Source organism: Bombus terrestris, chromosome 13 (assembly GCF_910591885.1).
Source record: "Bombus terrestris chromosome 13, iyBomTerr1.2, whole genome shotgun sequence".
Lineage (NCBI taxonomy): Eukaryota > Metazoa > Arthropoda > Insecta > Hymenoptera > Apidae > Bombus > Bombus terrestris.
In genome coordinates, this window is record NC_063281.1 from 3471032 (window position 1) to 3496445 (window position 25414).

A 25414-nucleotide genomic window follows, 5' to 3' on the forward strand; every position below is an offset into this window, starting at 1 on the left:
AGTATTACCATATCACGTATAACGTTGTACATTATTACGTACTAACTTATAACGTTATATGCTATTACTATATAACGTATAACGTTATATACTATTACTATATAACGCATAACGTTATATACTATTACTATATAACGCATAACGTTATATACTATTACTATATAACGCATAACGTTATATAATATTATATAACGTTATATAATATATAATATTACTATATAACGTATAACGTTATATACTATTACTATATAACGTATAACGTTATATACTATTACTATATAACGTATAACGTTATATACTATTACTATAGAACGCATAACGTTATATAATATTACTGTATAACGTATAACGTTATATACTATTACTTCATAACGTATAACGTTATATACTATTACTATATAACGTATAACGTTATATACTATTACTATATAACGTATAACGATATATACTATTCCGTACTATCGTATAACGTTATATACTATTACTATACAACGCATAACGTTATATACTATTACTATATAACGCATAACGTTATATACTATTACTATATAACGTATAACGTTATATACTTATACTATATAACGTATGACGTTATATACTATTACTATATAACGTATAACGTTATATACTATTACTATATAACGCATAACGTTATACACTATTACTATATAACGTATAACGTTATATACTATTACTATATAACGTATAACGATATATATTATTACGAACTAACGTATAACGTTATATACTATTACTATATAACGTATAACGTTATATACTATTACTATATAACGTATAACGTTCTATACTGTTACTATATAACGCATAACGTTATATAATATTACTATATAACGCATAACGTTATACACTATTACTATATAACGTATAACGTTATATACTATTACTATATAACGTATAACGTTATATACTATTACTACATAACGTATAACGTTATATACTATTACTATATAACGTATAACGATATATACTATTACGTATTAACGTATAACGTTATATAGTATTACCATATCACGTATAACGTTGTACATTATTACGTACTAACGTATAACGTTATATGCTATTACTATATAACGTATAACGTTATATACTATTACTATATAACGCATAACGTTATATACTATTACTATATAACGCATAACGTTATATACTATTACTATATAACGCATAACGTTATATACTATTACTATATAACGTATAACGTTATATACTATTACTATATAACGTATAACGTTATATAATATTACTATATAACGTATAACGTTATATACTATTACTATATAACGTATAACGTTATATACTATTACTATATAACGCATAACGTTATATAATATTACTATATAACGTATAACGTTATATACTATTACTTCATAACGTATAACGTTATATACTATTACTATATAACGTATAACGTTATATACTATTACTATATAACGTATAACGATATATACTATTCCGTAGTATCGTATAACGTTATATACTATTACTATATAACGTATAACGTTATATACTATGACTATATAACGCATAACGTTATATAATATTATATAACGTTATATAATATATAATATTACTATATAACGTATAACGTTATATACTATTACTATATAACGTATAACGTTATATACTATTACTATATAACGTATAACGTTATATACTATTACTATAGAACGCATAACGTTATATAATATTACTGTATAACGTATAACGTTATATACTATTACTTCATAACGTATAACGTTATATACTATTACTATATAACGTATAACGTTATATACTATTACTATATAACGTATAACGATATATACTATTCCGTACTATCGTATAACGTTATATACTATTACTATACAACGCATAACGTTATATACTATTACTATATAACGCATAACGTTATATACTATTACTATATAACGTATAACGTTATATAATATTACTATATAACGTATAACGTTATATACTATTACTATATAACGTATAACGTTATATACTATTACTATATAACGTATAACGATATATACTATTCCGTACTATCGTATAACGTTATATACTATTACTATATAACGTATAACGATATATACTATTACGTATTAACGTATAACGTTATATACTATTACTATATAACGTATAACGTTATATACCATTACTATATAACGTATAACGTTGTATACTATTACTATATAACGTATAACGTTATATACTATTACCATATAACGTATAACGTTATATACTATTACGTAATAACGTATAACGTTATATAGTATTGCCATATCACGTATAACGTTGTATATTATTACGTACTAACGTATAACGTTATATACTATTACTATATAACGTATAACGATATATACTATTCCGTACTATCGTATAACGTTATATACTATTACTATATAACGCATAACGTTATATACTATTACTATATAACGTATAACGTTATATACTATTACTATATAACGCATAACGTTATATACTATTACTATATAACGTATAACGTTATATACTATTACTATATAACGTATAACGTTATATAATATTACTATATAACGTATAACGTTATATACTATTACTATATAACGTATAACGTTATATACTATTACTATATAACGCATAACGTTATATAATATTACTATATAACGTATAACGTTATATACTATTACTTCATAACGTATAACGTTATATACTATTACTATATAACGTATAACGTTATATACTATTACTATATAACGTATAACGTTATATACTATGACTATATAACGCATAACGTTATATAATATTATATAACGTTATATAATATATAATATTACTATATAACGTATAACGTTATATACTATTACTATATAACGTATAACGTTATATACTATTACTATATAACGTATAACGTTATATACTATTACTATATAACGTATAACGTTATATACTATTACTATAGAACGCATAACGTTATATAATATTACTGTATAACGTATAACGTTATATACTATTACTTCATAACGTATAACGTTATATACTATTACTATATAACGTATAACGTTATATACTATTACTATATAACGTATAACGATATATACTATTCCGTACTATCGTATAACGTTATATACTATTACTATACAACGCATAACGTTATATACTATTACTATATAACGCATAACGTTATATACTATTACTATATAACGTATAACGTTATATACTTATACTATATAACGTATGACGTTATATACTATTACTATATAACGTATAACGTTATATACTATTACTATATAACGCATAACGTTATACACTATTACTATATAACGTATAACGTTATATACTATTACTATATAACGTATAACGATATATATTATTACGAACTAACGTATAACGTTATATACTATTACTATATAACGTATAACGTTATATACTATTACTATATAACGTATAACGTTCTATACTGTTACTATATAACGCATAACGTTATATAATATTACTATATAACGCATAACGTTATACACTATTACTATATAACGTATAACGTTATATACTATTACTATATAACGTATAACGTTATATACCATTACTACATAACGTATAACGTTATATACTATTACTATATAACGTATAACGATATATACTATTACGTATTAACGTATAACGTTATATAGTATTACCATATCACGTATAACGTTGTACATTATTACGTACTAACTTATAACGTTATATGCTATTACTATATAACGTATAACGTTATATACTATTACTATATAACGCATAACGTTATATACTATTACTATATAACGCATAACGTTATATACTATTACTATATAACGCATAACGTTATATAATATTATATAACGTTATATAATATATAATATTACTATATAACGTATAACGTTATATACTATTACTATATAACGTATAACGTTATATACTATTACTATATAACGTATAACGTTATATACTATTACTATAGAACGCATAACGTTATATAATATTACTGTATAACGTATAACGTTATATACTATTACTTCATAACGTATAACGTTATATACTATTACTATATAACGTATAACGTTATATACTATTACTATATAACGTATAACGATATATACTATTCCGTACTATCGTATAACGTTATATACTATTACTATACAACGCATAACGTTATATACTATTACTATATAACGCATAACGTTATATACTATTACTATATAACGTATAACGTTATATACTTATACTATATAACGTATGACGTTATATACTATTACTATATAACGTATAACGTTATATACTATTACTATATAACGCATAACGTTATACACTATTACTATATAACGTATAACGTTATATACTATTACTATATAACGTATAACGATATATATTATTACGAACTAACGTATAACGTTATATACTATTACTATATAACGTATAACGTTATATACTATTACTATATAACGTATAACGTTCTATACTGTTACTATATAACGCATAACGTTATATAATATTACTATATAACGCATAACGTTATACACTATTACTATATAACGTATAACGTTATATACTATTACTATATAACGTATAACGTTATATACTATTACTACATAACGTATAACGTTATATACTATTACTATATAACGTATAACGATATATACTATTACGTATTAACGTATAACGTTATATAGTATTACCATATCACGTATAACGTTGTACATTATTACGTACTAACGTATAACGTTATATGCTATTACTATATAACGTATAACGTTATATACTATTACTATATAACGCATAACGTTATATACTATTACTATATAACGCATAACGTTATATACTATTACTATATAACGCATAACGTTATATAATATTACTATATAACGTATAACGTTATATACTATTACTATATAACGTATAACGTTATATACTATTACTATATAACGTATAACGTTATATACTATTACTATATAACGTATAACGATATATACTATTACGTATTAACGTATAACGTTATATAGTATTACCATATAACGTATAACGTTATATACTATTACTATATAACGCATAACGTTATATAATATTACTATATAACGTATAACGTTATATACTATTACTATATAACGTATAACGTTATATACTATTACTATATAACGCATAACGTTATACACTATTACTATATAACGTATAACGTTATATACTATTACTATATAACGCATAACGTTATATACTATTACTACATAACGTATAACGTTATATACTATTACTATATAACGTATAACGATATATACTATTACGTATTAACGTATAACGTTATATAGTATTAACATATCACGTATAACGTTGTATATTATTACGTACTAACGTATAACGTTATATACTATCACTATATAACGTATAACGTTATATACTATTACTATGTAACGTATAACGATATATACTATTACGTATTAACGTATTACGTTATATAGTATTACCATATCACGTATAACGTTGTACATTATTACGTACTAACGTATAACGTTATATACTATTACTATATAACGTATAACGTTATATACTATTACTATATAACGCATAACGTTATATACTATTACTATATAACGCATAACGTTATATACTATTACTATATAACGCATAACGTTATATAATATTACTATATAACGTATAACGTTATATACTATTACTATATAACGTATAACGTTATATACTATTACTATATAACGTATAACGTTATATACTATTACTATATAACGTATAACGATATATACTTGTCGGAGATGCAGAGACATCGAGCCTTGCTTTTGGAAGATTTCTCAATACTTGGGCTCGGGGTGACATAACTGGTCGCCGAACGTAGCCACGGTCACGGGATGAACGAAATGTTTTACAAAGGAGGTTCCAGTGTTAAGGGATACGCTGTATAAACAATCAAGTCTTGATCAGGAGCAATGCTGGTTTATGTGGAACTGCCTAGTTACGGCGCTTGGGAATTTGTTGATATTCCCGATCAATATGTATTTGATATATGTAACTGTATCTGTCTTTTATTTTGCAATCTCCTTGGAGAGTTTACTGTCATCGTCTTGGAGTGAGTCTTGGGGAAACCCTGTGCCAGAGTGAACGTGTCAGTGTGCTATCAAAATATATTAAAACGTACAGAAAGTTTCCCGTTGACCGTGGATTCGTTACAGAACCCAAGAATATTATTTAAAGCATTTGTTTACTTATTGTTTGTTATCTTAGTTAACCGATAAACTAATTATTTATCAAACTTTGTAAAGAAATATAATTTTATGTAAATACAACCTTTATTGAACATCATGATGGCAAATGCTAACGAAGATTCGTCTCGCGCTCGAAATCCAAACGACAATTCGACATACTATTACGTATTAACGTATAACGTTATATACTATTACTATATAACGCATAACGTTATATACTATTACTATATAACGTATAACGATATATACTATTACGTATTAACGTATAACGTTATATACTATTACTATATAACGTATAACGATATATACTATTACGTATTAACGTATAACGTTATATAGTATTACCATATCACGTATAACGTTGTACATTATTACGTACTAACGTATAACGTTATATGCTATTACTATATAACGTATAACGTTATATACTATTACTATATAACGCATAACGTTATATACTATTACTATATAACGCATAACGTTATATACTATTACTATATAACGCATAACGTTATATAATATTACTATATAACGTATAACGTTATATACTATTACTATATAACGTATAACGTTATATACTGTTACTATATAACGTATAACGATATATACTATTCCGTACTATCGTATAACGTTATATACTATTACTATATAACGTATAACGATATATACTATTACGTATTAACGTATAACGTTACATAATATTACGTATTAACGTATAACGTCATATACTATTACTATATAACGTATAACGTTATATACTATTACTATATAACGTATAACGTTATATACTATTACTATATAACGCATAACGTTATACACTATTACTATATAACGTATAACGTTATATACTATTACTATATAACGTATAACGTTATATACCATTACTACATAACGTATAACGTTATATACTATTACTATATAACGTATAACGATATATACTATTACGTATTAACGTATAACGTTATATAGTATTACCATATCACGTATAACGTTGTACATTATTACGTACTAACTTATAACGTTATATGCTATTACTATATAACGTATAACGTTATATACTATTACTATATAACGCATAACGTTATATACTATTACTATATAACGCATAACGTTATATACTATTACTATATAACGCATAACGTTATATAATATTATATAACGTTATATAATATATAATATTACTATATAACGTATAACGTTATATACTATTACTATATAACGTATAACGTTATATACTATTACTATATAACGTATAACGTTATATACTATTACTATAGAACGCATAACGTTATATAATATTACTGTATAACGTATAACGTTATATACTATTACTTCATAACGTATAACGTTATATACTATTACTATATAACGTATAACGTTATATACTATTACTATATAACGTATAACGATATATACTATTCCGTACTATCGTATAACGTTATATACTATTACTATACAACGCATAACGTTATATACTATTACTATATAACGCATAACGTTATATACTATTACTATATAACGTATAACGTTATATACTTATACTATATAACGTATGACGTTATATACTATTACTATATAACGTATAACGTTATATACTATTACTATATAACGCATAACGTTATACACTATTACTATATAACGTATAACGTTATATACTATTACTATATAACGTATAACGATATATATTATTACGAACTAACGTATAACGTTATATACTATTACTATATAACGTATAACGTTATATACTATTACTATATAACGTATAACGTTCTATACTGTTACTATATAACGCATAACGTTATATAATATTACTATATAACGCATAACGTTATACACTATTACTATATAACGTATAACGTTATATACTATTACTATATAACGTATAACGTTATATACTATTACTACATAACGTATAACGTTATATACTATTACTATATAACGTATAACGATATATACTATTACGTATTAACGTATAACGTTATATAGTATTACCATATCACGTATAACGTTGTACATTATTACGTACTAACGTATAACGTTATATGCTATTACTATATAACGTATAACGTTATATACTATTACTATATAACGCATAACGTTATATACTATTACTATATAACGCATAACGTTATATACTATTACTATATAACGCATAACGTTATATAATATTACTATATAACGTATAACGTTATATACTATTACTATATAACGTATAACGTTATATACTATTACTATATAACGTATAACGATATATACTATTCCGTACTATCGTATAACGTTATATACTATTACTATATAACGTATAACGATATATACTATTACGTATTAACGTATAACGTTACATAATATTACGTATTAACGTATAACGTCATATACTATTACTATATAACGTATAACGTTATATACTATTACTATATAACGTATAACGTTATATACTATTACTATATAACGTATAACGTTATATACTATTACTATATAACGTATAACGTTATATACTATTACTATATAACGTATAACGATATATACTATTCCGTACTATCGTATAACGTTATATACTATTACTATATAACGTATAACGATATATACTATTACGTATTAACGTATAACGTTACATAATATTACGTATTAACGTATAACGTTATATACTATTACTATATAACGTATAACGTTATATACTATTACTATGTAACGTATAACGTTATATACTATTACGATATAACGTATAACGTTATATACTATTACTATATAACGCATAACGTTATATACTATTACTATATAACGTATAACGATATATACTATTACGTATTAACGTATAACGTTATATACTATTACTATATAACGTATAACGATATATACTATTCCGTACTATCGTATAACGTTATATACTATTACTATATAACGCATAACGTTATATACTATTACTATATAACGTATAACGTTATATACTTATACTATATAACGTATGACGTTATATATTATTACGAACTAACGTATAACGTTATATACTATTACTATATAACGTATAACGTTATATACTATTACTATATAACGTATAACGTTCTATACTGTTACTATATAACGCATAACGTTATATAATATTACTATATAACGCATAACGTTATACACTATTACTATATAACGTATAACGTTATATACTATTACTATATAACGTATAACGTTATATACCATTACTACATAACGTATAACGTTATATACTATTACTATATAACGTATAACGATATATACTATTACGTATTAACGTATAACGTTATATAGTATTACCATATCACGTATAACGTTGTACATTATTACGTACTAACTTATAACGTTATATGCTATTACTATATAACGTATAACGTTATATACTATTACTATATAACGCATAACGTTATATACTATTACTATATAACGCATAACGTTATATACTATTACTATATAACGCATAACGTTATATAATATTATATAACGTTATATAATATATAATATTACTATATAACGTATAACGTTATATACTATTACTATATAACGTATAACGTTATATACTATTACTATATAACGTATAACGTTATATACTATTACTATAGAACGCATAACGTTATATAATATTACTGTATAACGTATAACGTTATATACTATTACTTCATAACGTATAACGTTATATACTATTACTATATAACGTATAACGTTATATACTATTACTATATAACGTATAACGATATATACTATTCCGTACTATCGTATAACGTTATATACTATTACTATACAACGCATAACGTTATATACTATTACTATATAACGCATAACGTTATATACTATTACTATATAACGTATAACGTTATATACTTATACTATATAACGTATGACGTTATATACTATTACTATATAACGTATAACGTTATATACTATTACTATATAACGCATAACGTTATACACTATTACTATATAACGTATAACGTTATATACTATTACTATATAACGTATAACGATATATATTATTACGAACTAACGTATAACGTTATATACTATTACTATATAACGTATAACGTTATATACTATTACTATATAACGTATAACGTTCTATACTGTTACTATATAACGCATAACGTTATATAATATTACTATATAACGCATAACGTTATACACTATTACTATATAACGTATAACGTTATATACTATTACTATATAACGTATAACGTTATATACTATTACTACATAACGTATAACGTTATATACTATTACTATATAACGTATAACGATATATACTATTACGTATTAACGTATAACGTTATATAGTATTACCATATCACGTATAACGTTGTACATTATTACGTACTAACGTATAACGTTATATGCTATTACTATATAACGTATAACGTTATATACTATTACTATATAACGCATAACGTTATATACTATTACTATATAACGCATAACGTTATATACTATTACTATATAACGCATAACGTTATATAATATTACTATATAACGTATAACGATATATACTATTCCGTACTATCGTATAACGTTATATACTATTACTATACAACGCATAACGTTATATACTATTACTATATAACGCATAACGTTATATACTATTACTATATAACGTATAACGTTATATACTTATACTATATAACGTATGACGTTATATACTATTACTATATAACGTATAACGTTATATACTATTACTATATAACGCATAACGTTATACACTATTACTATATAACGTATAACGTTATATACTATTACTATATAACGTATAACGATATATATTATTACGAACTAACGTATAACGTTATATACTATTACTATATAACGTATAACGTTATATACTATTACTATATAACGTATAACGTTCTATACTGTTACTATATAACGCATAACGTTATATAATATTACTATATAACGCATAACGTTATACACTATTACTATATAACGTATAACGTTATATACTATTACTATATAACGTATAACGTTATATACTATTACTACATAACGTATAACGTTATATACTATTACTATATAACGTATAACGATATATACTATTACGTATTAACGTATAACGTTATATAGTATTACCATATCACGTATAACGTTGTACATTATTACGTACTAACGTATAACGTTATATGCTATTACTATATAACGTATAACGTTATATACTATTACTATATAACGCATAACGTTATATACTATTACTATATAACGCATAACGTTATATACTATTACTATATAACGCATAACGTTATATAATATTACTATATAACGTATAACGTTATATACTATTACTATATAACGTATAACGTTATATACTATTACTATATAACGTATAACGATATATACTATTCCGTACTATCGTATAACGTTATATACTATTACTATATAACGTATAACGATATATACTATTACGTATTAACGTATAACGTTACATAATATTACGTATTAACGTATAACGTTATATACTATTACTATATAACGTATAACGTTATATACTATTACTATGTAACGTATAACGTTATATACTATTACGATATAACGTATAACGTTATATACTATTACTATATAACGCATAACGTTATATACTATTACTATATAACGTATAACGATATATACTATTACGTATTAACGTATAACGTTATATACTATTACTATATAACGTATAACGATATATACTATTCCGTACTATCGTATAACGTTATATACTATTACTATATAACGTATAACGTTATATACTATTACTATATAACGTATAACGTTCTATACTGTTACTATATAACGCATAACGTTATATAATATTACTATATAACGCATAACGTTATACACTATTACTATATAACGTATAACGTTATATACTATTACTATATAACGTATAACGTTATATACCATTACTACATAACGTATAACGTTATATACTATTACTATATAACGTATAACGATATATACTATTACGTATTAACGTATAACGTTATATAGTATTACCATATCACGTATAACGTTGTACATTATTACGTACTAACTTATAACGTTATATGCTATTACTATATAACGTATAACGTTATATACTATTACTATATAACGCATAACGTTATATACTATTACTATATAACGCATAACGTTATATACTATTACTATATAACGCATAACGTTATATAATATTATATAACGTTATATAATATATAATATTACTATATAACGTATAACGTTATATACTATTACTATATAACGTATAACGTTATATACTATTACTATATAACGTATAACGTTATATACTATTACTATAGAACGCATAACGTTATATAATATTACTGTATAACGTATAACGTTATATACTATTACTTCATAACGTATAACGTTATATACTATTACTATATAACGTATAACGTTATATACTATTACTATATAACGTATAACGATATATACTATTCCGTACTATCGTATAACGTTATATACTATTACTATACAACGCATAACGTTATATACTATTACTATATAACGCATAACGTTATATACTATTACTATATAACGTATAACGTTATATACTTATACTATATAACGTATGACGTTATATACTATTACTATATAACGTATAACGTTATATACTATTACTATATAACGCATAACGTTATACACTATTACTATATAACGTATAACGTTATATACTATTACTATATAACGTATAACGATATATATTATTACGAACTAACGTATAACGTTATATACTATTACTATATAACGTATAACGTTATATACTATTACTATATAACGTATAACGATATATATTATTACGAACTAACGTATAACGTTATATACTATTACTATATAACGTATAGCGTTATATACTATTACTATATAACGTATAACGTTCTATACTGTTACTATATAACGCATAACGTTATATAATATTACTATATAACGCATAACGTTATACACTATTACTATATAACGTATAACGTTATATACTATTACTATATAACGTATAACGTTATATACTATTACTACATAACGTATAACGTTATATACTATTACTATATAACGTATAACGATATATACTATTACGTATTAACGTATAACGTTATATAGTATTACCATATCACGTATAACGTTGTACATTATTACGTACTAACGTATAACGTTATATGCTATTACTATATAACGTATAACGTTATATACTATTACTATATAACGCATAACGTTATATACTATTACTATATAACGCATAACGCTATATACTATTACTATATAACGCATAACGTTATATAATATTACTATATAACGTATAACGATATATACTATTCCGTACTATCGTATAACGTTATATACTATTACTATACAACGCATAACGTTATATACTATTACTATATAACGCATAACGTTATATACTATTACTATATAACGTATAACGTTATATACTTATACTATATAACGTATGACGTTATATACTATTACTATATAACGTATAACGTTATATACTATTACTATATAACGCATAACGTTATACACTATTACTATATAACGTATAACGTTATATACTATTACTATATAACGTATAACGATATATATTATTACGAACTAACGTATAACGTTATATACTATTACTATATAACGTATAACGTTATATACTATTACTATATAACGTATAACGTTCTATACTGTTACTATATAACGCATAACGTTATATAATATTACTATATAACGCATAACGTTATACACTATTACTATATAACGTATAACGTTATATACTATTACTATATAACGTATAACGTTATATACTATTACTACATAACGTATAACGTTATATACTATTACTATATAACGTATAACGATATATACTATTACGTATTAACGTATAACGTTATATAGTATTACCATATCACGTATAACGTTGTACATTATTACGTACTAACGTATAACGTTATATGCTATTACTATATAACGTATAACGTTATATACTATTACTATATAACGCATAACGTTATATACTATTACTATATAACGCATAACGTTATATACTATTACTATATAACGCATAACGTTATATAATATTACTATATAACGTATAACGTTATATACTATTACTATATAACGTATAACGTTATATACTATTACTATATAACGTATAACGATATATACTATTCCGTACTATCGTATAACGTTATATACTATTACTATATAACGTATAACGATATATACTATTACGTATTAACGTATAACGTTACATAATATTACGTATTAACGTATAACGTCATATACTATTACTATATAACGTATAACGTTATATACTATTACTATATAACGTATAACGTTATATACTATTACTATATAACGTATAACGTTATATACTATTACTATATAACGTATAACGTTATATACTATTACTATATAACGTATAACGATATATACTATTCCGTACTATCGTATAACGTTATATACTATTACTATATAACGTATAACGATATATACTATTACGTATTAACGTATAACGTTACATAATATTACGTATTAACGTATAACGTTATATACTGTTACTATATAACGTATAACGTTATATACTATTACTATGTAACGTATAACGTTATATACTATTACGATATAACGTATAACGTTATATACTATTACTATATAACGCATAACGTTATATACTATTACTATATAACGTATAACGATATATACTATTACGTATTAACGTATAACGTTATATACTATTACTATATAACGTATAACGATATATACTATTCCGTACTATCGTATAACGTTATATACTATTACTATATAACGCATAACGTTATATACTATTACTATATAACGTTATACGTTATATAGTAATAGTATATAACGTTATGACGTTATATACTATTACTATATAACGTATAACGTTATATACTATTACTATATAACGCATAACGTTATACACTATTACTATATAACGTATAACGTTATATACTATTACTATATAACGTATAACGATATATATTATTACGAACTAACGTATAACGTTATATACTATTACTATATAACGTATAACGTTATATACTATTACTATATAACGTATAACGTTCTATACTGTTACTATATAACGCATAACGTTATATAATATTACTATATAACGCATAACGTTATACACTATTACTATATAACGTATAACGTTATATACTATTACTATATAACGTATAACGTTATATACCATTACTACATAACGTATAACGTTATATACTATTACTATATAACGTATAACGATATATACTATTACGTATTAACGTATAACGTTATATAGTATTACCATATCACGTATAACGTTGTACATTATTACGTACTAACTTATAACGTTATATGCTATTACTATATAACGTATAACGTTATATACTATTACTATATAACGCATAACGTTATATACTATTACTATATAACGCATAACGTTATATACTATTACTATATAACGCATAACGTTATATAATATTATATAACGTTATATAATATATAATATTACTATATAACGTATAACGTTATATACTATTACTATATAACGTATAACGTTATATACTATTACTATATAACGTATAACGTTATATACTATTACTATAGAACGCATAACGTTATATAATATTACTGTATAACGTATAACGTTATATACTATTACTTCATAACGTATAACGTTATATACTATTACTATATAACGTATAACGTTATATACTATTACTATATAACGTATAACGATATATACTATTCCGTACTATCGTATAACGTTATATACTATTACTATACAACGCATAACGTTATATACTATTACTATATAACGCATAACGTTATATACTATTACTATATAACGTATAACGTTATATACTTATACTATATAACGTATGACGTTATATACTATTACTATATAACGTATAACGTTATATACTATTACTATATAACGCATAACGTTATACACTATTACTATATAACGTATAACGTTATATACTATTACTATATAACGTATAACGATATATATTATTACGAACTAACGTATAACGTTATATACTATTACTATATAACGTATAACGTTATATACTATTACTATATAACGTATAACGTTCTATACTGTTACTATATAACGCATAACGTTATATAATATTACTATATAACGCATAACGTTATACACTATTACTATATAACGTATAACGTTATATACGATTACTATATAACGTATAACGTTATATACTATTACTACATAACGTATAACGTTATATACTATTACTATATAACGTATAACGATATATACTATTACGTATTAACGTATAACGTTATATAGTATTACCATATCACGTATAACGTTGTACATTATTACGTACTAACGTATAACGTTATATGCTATTACTATATAACGTATAACGTTATATACTATTACTATATAACGCATAACGTTATATACTATTACTATATAACGCATAACGTTATATACTATTACTATATAACGCATAACGTTATATAATATTACTATATAACGTATAACGTTATATACTATTACTATATAACGTATAACGTTATATACTATTACTATATAACGTATAACGTTATATACTATTACTATATAACGTATAACGATATATACTATTACGTATTAACGTATAACGTTATATAGTATTACCATATAACGTATAACGTTATATACTATTACTATATGACGTATATCGCTATATACTATTACTATATAACGTATAACGATATATACTATTACGTATTAACGTATAACGTTATATACTATTACTATATAACGCATAACGTTATATAATATTACTATATAACGTATAACGTTATATACTATTACTATATAACGTATAACGTTATATACTATTACTATATAACGCATAACGTTATACACTATTACTATATAACGTATAACGTTATATACTATTACTATATAACGTATAACGTTATATAGTATTACTATATAACGCATAACGTTATATACTATTACTATATAACGTATAACGATATATATTATTACGAACTAACGTATAACGTTATATACTATTACTATATAACGTATAACGTTATATACTATTACTATATAACGTATAACGTTCTATACTGTTACTATATAACGCATAACGTTATATAATATTACTATATAACGTATAACGTTATATACTATTACTATATAACGTATAACGTTATATACTATTACTATATAACGTATAACGTTATATACTATTACTATATAACGTATAACGATATATACTATTCCGTACTATCGTATAACGTTATATACTATTACTATATAACGCATAACGTTATATACTATTACTATATAACGTATAACGTTATATACTATTACTATATAACGCATAACGTTATATAATATTACTATATAACGTATAACGTTATATACTATTACTATATAACGTATAACGTTATATACTATTACTATATAACGTATAACGTTATATACTATTACTATATAACGTATAACGATATATACTATTAAGTATTAACGTATAACGTTATATACTATTACATATTAACGTATAACGTCATATACTATTACTATATAACGTATAACGTTATATACTATTACTATATAACGTATAACGTTATATACTATTACTATATAACGTATAACGTTATATACTATTACTATATAACGTATAACGTTATATACTATTACTATATAACGTATAACGATATATACTATTCCGTACTATCGTATAACGTTATATACTATTACTATATAACGTATAACGATATATACTATTACGTATTAACGTATAACGTTACATAATATTACGTATTAACGTATAACGTTATATACTATTACTATATAACGTATAACGTTATATACTATTACTATGTAACGTATAACGTTATATACTATTACTATATAACGTATAACGTTATATACTATTACTATATAACGTATAACGTTATATACTATTACTATATAACGTATAACGATATATACTATTACGTATTAACGTATAACGTTATATACTATTACTATATAACGTATAACGTTATATACCATTACTATATAACGTATAACGTTGTATACTATTACTATATAACGTATAACTTTATATACTATTACCATATAACGTATAACTTTATATACTATTACGTAATAACGTATAACGTTATATAGTATTGCCATATCACGTATAACGTTGTATATTATTACGTACTAACGTATAACGTTATATACTATTACTATATAACGTATAACGATATATACTATTCCGTACTATCGTATAACGTTATATACTATTACTATATAACGCATAACGTTATATACTATTACTATATAACGTATAACGTTATATACTATTACTATATAACGCATAACGTTATATAATATTACTATATAACGTATAACGTTATATACTATTACTATATAACGTATAACGTTATATACTATTACTATATAACGAATAACGTTATATACTATTACTATAGAACGCATAACGTTATATAATATTACTGTATAACGTATAACGTTATATACTATTACTTCATAACGTATAACGTTATATACTATTACTATATAACGTATAACGTTATATACTATTACTATATAACGTATAACGATATATACTATTCCGTACTATCGTATAACGTTATATACTATTACTATACAACGCATAACGTTATATACTATTACTATATAACGCATAACGTTATATACTATTACTATATAACGTATAACGTTATATACTTATACTATATAACGTATGACGTTATATACTATTACTATATAACGTATAACGTTATATACTATTACTATATAACGCATAACGTTATACACTATTACTATATAACGTATAACGTTATATACTATTACTATATAACGTATAACGATATATATTATTACGAACTAACGTATAACGTTATATACTATTACTATATAACGTATAACGTTATATACTATTACTATATAACGTATAACGTTCTATACTGTTACTATATAACGCATAACGTTATATAATATTACTATATAACGCATAACGTTATACACTATTACTATATAACGTATAACGTTATATACTATTACTATATAACGTATAACGTTATATACCATTACTATATAACGTATAACGTTGTATACTATTACTATATAACGTATAACGTTATATACTATTACCATATAACGTATAACGTTATATACTATTACGTAATAACGTATAACGTTATATAGTATTGCCATATCACGTATAACGTTGTATATTATTACGTACTAACGTATAACGTTATATACTATTACTATATAACGTATAACGATATATACTATTCCGTACTATCGTATAACGTTATATACTATTACTATATAACGCATAACGTTATATACTATTACTATATAACGTATAACGTTATATACTATTACTATATAACGCATAACGTTATATAATATTACTATATAACGTATAACGTTATATACTATTACCATATAACGCATAACGTTATATACTATTACTATATAACGTATAACGTTATATACTATTACTATATAACGTATAACGTTATATAATATTACTATATAACGTATAACGTTATATACTATTACTATATAACGTATAACGTTATATACTATTACTATAGAACGCATAACGTTATATAATATTACTATATAACGTATAACGTTATATACTATTACTTCATAACGTATAACGTTATATACTATTACTATATAACGTATAACGTTATATACTATTACTATATAACGTATAACGATATATACTATTCCGTAGTATCGTATAACGTTATATACTATTACTATATAACGTATAACGTTATATACTATGACTATATAACGCATAACGTTATATAATATTATATAACGTTATATAATATATAATATTACTATATAACGTATAACGTTATATACTATTACTATATAACGTATAACGTTATATACTATTACTATATAACGAATAACGTTATATACTATTACTATAGAACGCATAACGTTATATAATATTACTGTATAACGTATAACGTTATATACTATTACTTCATAACGTATAACGTTATATACTATTACTATATAACGTATAACGTTATATACTATTACTATATAACGTATAACGATATATACTATTCCGTACTATCGTATAACGTTATATACTATTACTATACAACGCATAACGTTATATACTATTACTATATAACGCATAACGTTATATACTATTACTATATAACGTATAACGTTATATACTTATACTATATAACGTATGACGTTATATACTATTACTATATAACGTATAACGTTATATACTATTACTATATAACGCATAACGTTATACACTATTACTATATAACGTATAACGTTATATACTATTACTATATAACGTATAACGATATATATTATTACGAACTAACGTATAACGTTATATACTATTACTATATAACGTATAACGTTATATACTATTACTATATAACGTATAACGTTCTATACTGTTACTATATAACGCATAACGTTATATAATATTACTATATAACGCATAACGTTATACACTATTACTATATAACGTATAACGTTATATACTATTACTATATAACGTATAACGTTATATACCATTACTACATAACGTATAACGTTATATACTATTACTATATAACGTATAACGATATATACTATTACGTATTAACGTATAACGTTATATAGTATTACCATATCACGTATAACGTTGTACATTATTACGTACTAACTTATAACGTTATATGCTATTACTATATAACGTATAACGTTATATACTATTACTATATAACGCATAACGTTATATACTATTACTATATAACGCATAACGTTATATACTATTACTATATAACGCATAACGTTATATAATATTATATAACGTTATATAATATATAATATTACTATATAACGTATAACGTTATATACTATTACTATATAACGTATAACGTTATATACTATTACTATATAACGTATAACGTTATATACTATTACTATAGAACGCATAACGTTATATAATATTACTGTATAACGTATAACGTTATATACTATTACTTCATAACGTATAACGTTATATACTATTACTATATAACGTATAACGTTATATACTATTACTATATAACGTATAACGATATATACTATTCCGTACTATCGTATAACGTTATATACTATTACTATACAACGCATAACGTTATATACTATTACTATATAACGCATAACGTTATATACTATTACTATATAACGTATAACGTTATATACTTATACTATATAACGTATGACGTTATATACTATTACTATATAACGTATAACGTTATATACTATTACTATATAACGCATAACGTCATATACTATTACTATATAACGTATAACGTTATATACTATTACTATATAACGTATAACGTTATATACTATTACTATATAACGTATAACGTTATATACTATTACTATATAACGTATAACGTTATATACTATTACTATATAACGTATAACGATATATACTATTCCGTACTATCGTATAACGTTATATACTATTACTATATAACGTATAACGATATATACTATTACGTATTAACGTATAACGTTACATAATATTACGTATTAACGTATAACGTTATATACTATTACTATATAACGTATAACGTTATATACTATTACTATGTAACGTATAACGTTATATACTATTACGATATAACGTATAACGTTATATACTATTACTATATAACGCATAACGTTATATACTATTACTATATAACGTATAACGATATATACTATTACGTATTAACGTATAACGTTATATACTATTACTATATAACGTATAACGATATATACTATTCCGTACTATCGTATAACGTTATATACTATTACTATACAACGCATAACGTTATATACTATTACTATATAACGCATAACGTTATATACTATTACTATATAACGTATAACGTTATATACCATTACTATATAACGTATAACGTTGTATACTATTACTATATAACGTATAACGTTATATACTATTACCATATAACGTATAACGTTATATACTATTACGTAATAACGTATAACGTTATATAGTATTGCCATATCACGTATAACGTTGTATATTATTACGTACTAACGTATAACGTTATATACTATTACTATATAACGTATAACGATATATACTATTCCGTACTATCGTATAACGTTATATACTATTACTATATAACGCATAACGTTATACACTATTACTATATAACGTATAACGTTATATACTATTACTATATAACGTATAACGATATATATTATTACGAACTAACGTATAACGTTATATACTATTACTATATAACGTATAACGTTATATACTATTACTATATAACGTATAACGTTCTATACTGTTACTATATAACGCATAACGTTATATAATATTACTATATAACGCATAACGTTATACACTATTACTATATAACGTATAACGTTATATACTATTACTATATAACGTATAACGTTATATACTATTACTACATAACGTATAACGTTATATACTATTACTATATAACGTATAACGATATATACTATTACGTATTAACGTATAACGTTATATAGTATTACCATATCACGTATAACGTTGTACATTATTACGTACTAACGTATAACGTTATATGCTATTACTATATAACGTATAACGTTATATACTATTACTATATAACGCATAACGTTATATACTATTACTATATAACGCATAACGTTATATACTATTACTATATAACGCATAACGTTATATAATATTACTATATAACGTATAACGTTATATACTATTACTATATAACGTATAACGTTATATACTATTACTATATAACGTATAACGTTATATACTATTACTATATAACGTATAACGATATATACTATTACGTATTAACGTATAACGTTATATAGTATTACCATATAACGTATAACGTTATATACTATTACTATATGACGTATATCGCTATATACTATTACTATATAACGTATAACGATATATACTATTACGTATTAACGTATAACGTTATATACTATTACTATATAACGCATAACGTTATATAATATTACTATATAACGTATAACGTTATATACTATTACTATATAACGTATAACGTTATATACTATTACTATATAACGCATAACGTTATACACTATTACTATATAACGTATAACGTTATATACTATTACTATATAACGTATAACGTTATATAGTATTACTATATAACGCATAACGTTATATACTATTACTATATAACGTATAACCATATATACTATTACTATATAACGTATAACGTTATATACTATTACTATATAACGTATAACGTTATATACTTATACTATATAACGTATAACGTTATATACTATTACTATATAACGTATAACGTTATATACTATTACTATATAACGTATAACGTTATATACTATTACTATATAACGTATAACGATATATATTATTACGAACTAACGTATAACGTTATATACTATTACTATATAACGTATAACGTTATATACTATTACTATATAACGTATAACGTTCTATACTGTTACTATATAACGCATAACGTTATATAATATTACTATATAACGTATAACGTTATATACTATTACTATATAACGTATAACGTTATATACTATTACTATATAACGTATAACGTTATATACTATTACTATATAACGTATAACGATATATACTATTCCGTACTATCGTATAACGTTATATACTATTACTATATAACGCATAACGTTATATACTATTACTATATAACGTATAACGTTATATACTATTACTATATAACGCATAACGTTATATAATATTACTATATAACGTATAACGTTATATACTATTACTATATAACGTATAACGTTATATACTATTACTATATAACGTATAACGTTATATACTATTACTATATAACGTATAACGATATATACTATTAAGTATTAACGTATAACGTTATATACTATTACATATTAACGTATAACGTCATATACTATTACTATATAACGTATAACGTTATATACTATTACTATATAACGTATAACGTTATATACTATTACTATATAACGTATAACGTTATATACTATTACTATATAACGTATAACGTTATATACTATTACTATATAACGTATAACGATATATACTATTCCGTACTATCGTATAACGTTATATACTATTACTATATAACGTATAACGATATATACTATTACGTATTAACGTATAACGTTACATAATATTACGTATTAACGTATAACGTTATATACTATTACTATATAACGTATAACGTTATATACTATTACTATGTAACGTATAACGTTATATACTATTACGATATAACGTATAACGTTATATACTATTACTATATAACGCATAACGTTATATACTATTACTATATAACGTATAACGATATATACTATTACGTATTAACGTATAACGTTATATACTATTACTATATAACGTATAACGTTATATACCATTACTATATAACGTATAACGTTGTATACTATTACTATATAACGTATAACGTTATATACTATTACCATATAACGTATAACGTTATATACTATTACGTAATAACGTATAACGTTATATAGTATTGCCATATCACGTATAACGTTGTATATTATTACGTACTAACGTATAACGTTATATACTATTACTATATAACGTATAACGATATATACTATTCCGTACTATCGTATAACGTTATATACTATTACTATATAACGCATAACGTTATATACTATTACTATATAATGTATAACGTTATATACTATTACTATATAACGCATAACGTTATATAATATTACTATATAACGTATAACGTTATATACTATTACTATATAACGTATAACGTTATATACTATTACTATATAACGAATAACGTTATATACTATTACTATAGAACGCATAACGTTATATAATATTACTGTATAACGTATAACGTTATATACTATTACTTCATAACGTATAACGTTATATACTATTACTATATAACGTATAACGTTATATACTATTACTATATAACGTATAACGATATATACTATTCCGTACTATCGTATAACGTTATATACTATTACTATACAACGCATAACGTTATATACTATTACTATATAACGCATAACGTTATATACTATTACTATATAACGTATAACGTTATATACTTATACTATATAACGTATGACGTTATATACTATTACTATATAACGTATAACGTTATATACTATTACTATATAACGCATAACGTTATACACTATTACTATATAACGT